The sequence below is a fragment of the Triticum urartu genome, chromosome 2A (assembly GCF_056163025.1).
Source record: "Triticum urartu cultivar PI428250 chromosome 2A, HENAU_Tu73, whole genome shotgun sequence".
NCBI classification, from domain to species: domain Eukaryota; kingdom Viridiplantae; phylum Streptophyta; class Magnoliopsida; order Poales; family Poaceae; genus Triticum; species Triticum urartu.
In genome coordinates this window covers 46,266,588-46,273,517 of record NC_141874.1, presented here as the reverse complement: position 1 = coordinate 46,273,517, position 6,930 = coordinate 46,266,588, and positions in this window count along the sequence as shown.

Sequence of the window (6,930 nt, the reverse complement as noted above, 5' to 3'; positions counted from 1 at the left end):
TCATTAGTTGCAATGCTTGCAATGCTTATGTGATGTGCATTACCGAGAGGGCCTAGAGTTACCTCTCCGACAATCGGAGTGACAAATCCTAATCTAGAAATACGCCAACCCAACATGTACCTTTGGAGACAACTGTAGAGCTCCTTTATAATCGCCCAGTTACGTTGTGACGTTTGGTAGCACACAAAGTGTTCCTCCAGCAAACGGAAGTTGCATAATCTCATAGTCATAGGAACATGTATAAGTCATGAAGAAAGCAATAGCAACATACTAAATGATCGGGTGCTAAGCTAATGGAATGGGTCATGTCAATCACATCATTCTTCTAATGATGTGATCCCGTTAATCAAATAACAACTCTTTTGTTCATGGTTAGGAAACATAACCATCTTCGATTAACGAGCTAGTCAAGTAGAGGCATACTAGTGATACTCTGTTTGTCTATGTATTCACACATGTATGATATTTCCGGTTAATACAATTCTAGCATGAATGATAAACATTTATCATGATATAAGGAAATAAATAATAACTTTATTATTGCCTTTAGGGCATATTTCCTTCAGTCTCCCACTTGCACTTGAGTCAATAATCTAGTTCACATTGCCATGTGATTCAACATTAATAGTTCACATCACCATGTGATTAACACCCATAGTTCACATCGTCATGTGACCTACACCTAAAGGGTTTACTAGAGTCAGTAATCTAGTTCACATCGCTTATGTGATTAACACCCAATGAGTACTAAGGTGTGATCATGTTTTGCTTGTGAGATAATTTTAGTCAACGGGTCTGTCACATACAGATCCGTAAGTATTTTGCGAATCTCTATGTCTACAATGCTCTGCACGGAGCTACTCTAGCTAATTGCTCCCACTTTCAATATGTATCTAGATCGAGACTTAGAGTCATCCAGATTTGTGTCAAAACTTGCATCGACGTAACTTTTTACGACGTACCTTTTGTCATCTCCATAATCGAGAAATATTTCCTTATTCCACTAAGGATAATTTTGACCGATGTCCAGTGATCTACTCTTAGATCACTATTGTACTCCCTTGCTTAACACAGTGTAGGGTATACAATAGATCTGGTACACAGCATGGCATACTTTATAGAACCTATGGCTGAGGCATAGGGAATGACTTTCATTCTCTTTCTATCTTCTGCCGTGGTCGGGCTTTGAGTCTTACTCAATTTCACACCTTGTAACACAGCCAAGAACTTCTTTCTTTGACTGTTCCATTTTGAACTACTTCAAAATCTTGTCAAGGTATGTACTCATTGATAAAACTTATCAAGCGTCTTGATCTATCTCTATAGATTTTGATGCTTAATATGTAAGCAGCTTCACCGAGGTCTTTCTTTAAAAAAAACTCCTTTCAAACACTCCTTTATGTTTTGCAGAATAATTCTACATTATTCCCGATCAACAATATGGCATTCACATATATTTATCAGAAATGTTGTAGTGCTCCCACTCACTTTCTTGTAAATACAGACTTCACCGCAAGTGTGTATAAAACTATATGCTTTGATCTACTCATCAAAGCGTATATTCCAACTCTGAGATGCTTGCACCAGTCCATAGATGGATCGCTGGAGTTTGCACATTTTGTTAACACCTTTAGGATTGACAAAACCTTCTGGTTGCATCATATACAATAAATCCATTAAGGAATGCAGTTTTGTTTATCCATTTGCCAGATTTCATAAAATGCGGCAATTGCTAACATGATTCGGACAGACTTAAGCATAGATACGAGTGAGAAACTCTCATCGTAGTCAACACCTTGAACTCGTCGAAAACCTTTTGCGACAATCCTAGCTTTGTAGATAGTAACACTACTATCAGCGTCCGTCTTCCTCTTGAAGATCCATTTAATCTCAATGGCTTGCCGAACATCGGGCAAGTCAACCAAAGTCCATACTTTGTTCTCATACATGGATCCTATCTCAGATTTCATGGCCTCAAGCCATTTTGCGGAATTTGGGCTCATCATCGCTTCCTCATAGTTCGTAGGTTCGTCATGGTCAAGTAGAATGACCTCCAGAACAAGATTACTGTACCACTCTGGTACGGATCTCACTCTGGTTAACCTACGAGATTCAGTAGTAACTTGATCTGAAGTTACATGATCATCATCATTAGCTTCCTCACTAATTGGTGTAGTAGTCACAGGAACAGATTTCTGTGATGAACTACTTTCCAATAAGGGAGAAGGTACAATTACCTTATCAAGTTCTACTTTCCTCCCACTCACTTTTTTCAAGAGAAACTCCTTCTCTAGAAAGGATCCACTCTTAGCAACGAATGTCTTGCCTTCGGATCTGTGATAGAAGGTGTACCCAACAGTCTCCTTTGGGTATCCTATGAAGACATATTTCTCCGATTTGGGTTTGAGTTTATCAGGATGAAACTTTTTCATATAAGCATCACAATCCCAAACTTTAAGAAACGACAACTTTAGTTTCTTGCCAAACCATAGTTCAGATTGTGTCGTCTCAACGGACTTAGATGGTGCCCCTTTTTAACGTGAATACAGCTGTCTCTAATGCATGATCCCAAAACGATATTAGTAAATCGGTAAGAAACATTATAGATTATACTATATCCAATAAAGTATGGTTATGACGTTCGGACACACCATTATGTTGTGGTGTTCCAGGTGGCATGAGTTTGTGAAACTATTCCACATTGTTTTAATTGAAGACCAAACTCGTAACTCAAATATTCGTCTCTGCGATCAGATCGTAGAAACTTTATTTTCTTGTCACGATGATTTTCCACTTCACTCTGAAATACTTTGAACTTTTCAGACTTATGTTTCATCAAGTAGATATACTCATATCTGCTTAAATCATCTGTGAAGGTCAGAAAATAATGATACTTGTCGCGAGCTTTAATATTCATCGGACCACATACATTAGTATGTATGATTTCCAACAAATCTGTTGCTCACTCCATTGTTCCGGAGAATGGAGTCTTTAGTCATCTTGCCCATAAGGAATGGTTCGCAAGCACCAAGTAATTCATAATCAAGTGATTCCAAAATCCCATCAGCATGGAGTTTCTTCATGCGCTTTACACCAATATGACCTAAACGGTAGTGCCACAAATAAGTTGCACTATCATTATTAACTTTGCATCTTTTGGCTTCAATATTATGAATATGTGTATCACTACGTTGGAGATCCAATGAACCATTTTCATTGGGTGTGTAACCTATAAGGTTTTATTCATGTAAACAAAACAACAATTTATTCTCTTACTTAAATGAATAACCGTATTACAATAAACATGATCAAATCATATTCATGCTCAACGCAAACACCAAATAACACTTATTTAGGTTCAATACTAATCCCGAAAGTATAGGGAGTGTGCGATGATGATCATATCAATCTTGGAACCACTTCCAACACACATCGTCACTTCACCCTTAACTAGTCTTTGTTTATTCTGCAACTCCCGTCTCGAGTTACTAATCTTAGCAACTGAACTAGTATCTAATACTGAGGGGTTGCTATAAACACTAGTAAAGTACACATCAATAACATGTATATCAAATATACTTATGTTCACTTTGCCATCCTTCTTATCCGCCAATCACTTGGGTTAGTTCCGCTTCCAGTGACCAGTCCCTTTGTAGTAGAAGCACTTAGTCTCAGGCTTAGGACCATACTTGGGCTTCTTCACTTGAGCAGCAACTTGCTTGCTGTTTTTCTTGAAGTTCCCCTTTTTCCCTTTGCCCTTTTCTTGAAACTAGTGATCTTGTCAACCATCAACACTTGATGCTCTTTCTTGATTTCTACCTTCATCGATTTCATCATCATGAAAAGCTTGGGAGTCGTTTTTGTCATCCCTTGTATACTATAGTTCATCATGAAGTTCTACTAACTTGGTGATGGTGACTAGAGAATTCTGTCAATCACTATCTTATCTGAAAGATTAACTCCCACTTGATTCAAGCGATTGTAGTACCCAGACAATCTGAGCACATGCTCACTAGTTGAGCGATTCTCCTCCATCTTTTAGCTATAGAACTTGTTGGAGACTTCATATCTCTCAATTCGGGTATTTGCTTCAAATATTAACTTCAACTCCTGGAACATCTCATATGGTCCATGATGTTCAAAACGTCTTTGAAGTCCCGATTCTAAGCCATTAAGCATGGTGCACTAAACTATCAAGTAGTCATCATATTTAGCTAGCCAAACGTTCATAACGTCTGCATCTGCTCCTGCAATAGGTCTGTCACCTAGCGGTGCATCAAGGACATAATTCTTCTGTGCAGCAATGAGGATAAACCTCATATCACGGATCCAATCCGCATCATTGCTACTAACATCTTTCAACACAATTTTCTCTAGGAACATATCAAAATAAACACAGGGAAGCAACAACGCGAGCTATTGATCTACAACATAATTTGCAAAATACTACCAGAACTAAGTTCATGATAAATTTAAGTTCAATTAATCATATTACTTAAGAACTCCCACTTAGATAGACATCCCTCTAATCCTCTAAGTGATCACATGATCCAAATCAACTAAACCATGTCCGATCATCACATGAAATGGAGTAGTTTCATTGGTGAACATCACTATGTTGATCATATCTACTATATGATTCACGCTCGACCTTTCGGTCTCCGTGTTCCGAGGCCATATCTGCATATGCTTGGCTCGTCAAGTATAACCTGAGTATTCCGCGTGTGCAACTGTTTTGCACCCGTTGTATTTGAACGTAGAGCCTATCACACCCGATCATCACGTGGTGTCTCAGCACGAAGAACTTTCGCAACGGTGCATACTTAGGGAGAACACTTCTTGATAATTAGTGAGAGATCATCTTAAAATGCTACCGTCAATCAAAGCAAGATAAGATGCATAAAAGATAAACATCATATGCAATCAAAATATGTGACATGATATGGCCATCATCATCTTGCGCCTTTGATTTCCATCTCCAAAGTACTATCATGATCTCTATTGTCACCAGCATGACACCATGATCTCCATCATCTTGATCTATATCAATGTGTCGTCACGTGGTCGTCTCGCCAACAATTGCTCTTGCAACTATTGCTATCGCATAGCGATAAAGTAAAGCAATTATCGGGCGCTTGCATCTTATGCAATAGTGAGACAACCATAAGGATTTTGCCAGTTGCCCATAACTTCAACAAAACATGATCATCTCATACAACAACTTATATCTCATCATGTCTTGACCATATCACATCACAACATGCCCTACAAAAACAAGTTAGACGTCCTCTACTTTGTTGTTGCAAGTTTTACGTGGCTGCTACGGGCTTAGCAAGAACCGTTCTTACCTACGCATCAAAAACCACAACGATAGTTTGTCAAGTTGGTGCTGTTTTAACCTTCACAAGGACCGGGCGTAGACACACTCGGTTCAACTAAAGTTGGAGAAACTGACACCCGCTAGCCACCTGTGTGCAAAGCACGTCGATAGAACCAGTCTCGCGTAAGCGTACGCGTAATGTCGGTCCGGGCCGCTTCATCCAACAATACCGCCGAACCAAAGTATGACATGCTGGTAAGCAGTATGACTTATATCGCCCACAACTCACTTGTGTTCTACTCGTGCATATGACATCTACGCATAAAACCTAGGCTCGGATGCCACTGTTGGGGAACGTAGTAATTTCAAAAAAATTCCTACGCACACGCAAGATCATGGTGATGCATAGCAACGAGAGGGGAGAGTGTGATCTACGTACCCTTGTAGACCGACAGCGGAAGCGTTAGCACAACGCGGTTGATGTAGTCGTACGTCTTCACGGCCCGACCGATCAAGTACCGAAACTACGGCACCTCTGAGTTTTAGCACACGTTCAGCTCGATGACGATCCCCGGACTTCGATCCAGCAAAGTGTCGGGGAAGAGTTCCGTCAGCACGACGGCGTGGTGACGATCTTGATGTTCTACCGTCGCAGGGCTTCGCCTAAGCACCGCTATAATATTATCGAGGATTATGGTGGAAGGGGGCACTGCACACGGCTAAGAAAATGATCACGTGGATCAACTTGTGTGTCTAGGGGTGCCCCCTGCCCCCGTATATAAAGGAGCAAGGGGAGGAGGCCGGCCGGCCCTATAGGCGCGCCAAGGAGGAGTCCTCCTCCTAGTAGGAGTAGGACTCCTACTAGGAAGGGGAAAGGAAGTGGGGAGGGAGAAGGAAAGGGGAGCGCCGCCCCCCTCTCCTAGTCCAATTCGGACCAGGGGGAGGAGGCGCGCGGCCCACCCTGGCTGCCCTTCTCTCTCTCCACTAAGGCCCATATGGCCCATTACTTCTCCCGGGGGGGTTCCAGTCACCCTCCGGTACTCCGGATTTCTCCGAAATCACCCTGAACACTTCCGGTGTCCGAATATAGTCATCCAATATATCAATCTTTATGTCTCGACCATTTCGAGACTCCTCGTTATGTCCGTGATCACATCCGGGACTCCGAACTAACTTCGGTACATCAAAACTCATAAACTCATAATATAACTGTCATCGAAACCTTAAGCGTGCGGACCCTACGGGTTCGAGAACAATGTAGACATGACCGAGACATGTCTCCGATCAATAACCAATAGCGGAACCTGGATGCTCATATTGGCTCCCACATATTCTACGAAGATCTTTATCGGTCAGACCGCATAACAACATACGTTGTTCCCTTTGTCATCAGTATGTTACTTGCCCAAGATTCGATCGTCGGTATCTTAATACCTAGTTCAATCTCGTTACCGGCAAGTCTCTTTACTCGTTCGGTAATACATCATCTCGCAACTAACTCATTAGTTGCAATGCTTGCAAGGCTTATGTGATGTGCATTACCGAGAGGGCCCAAAGTTACCTCTCCGACAATCGGAGTGACAAATCCTTATCTCGAAATGCGCCAACCC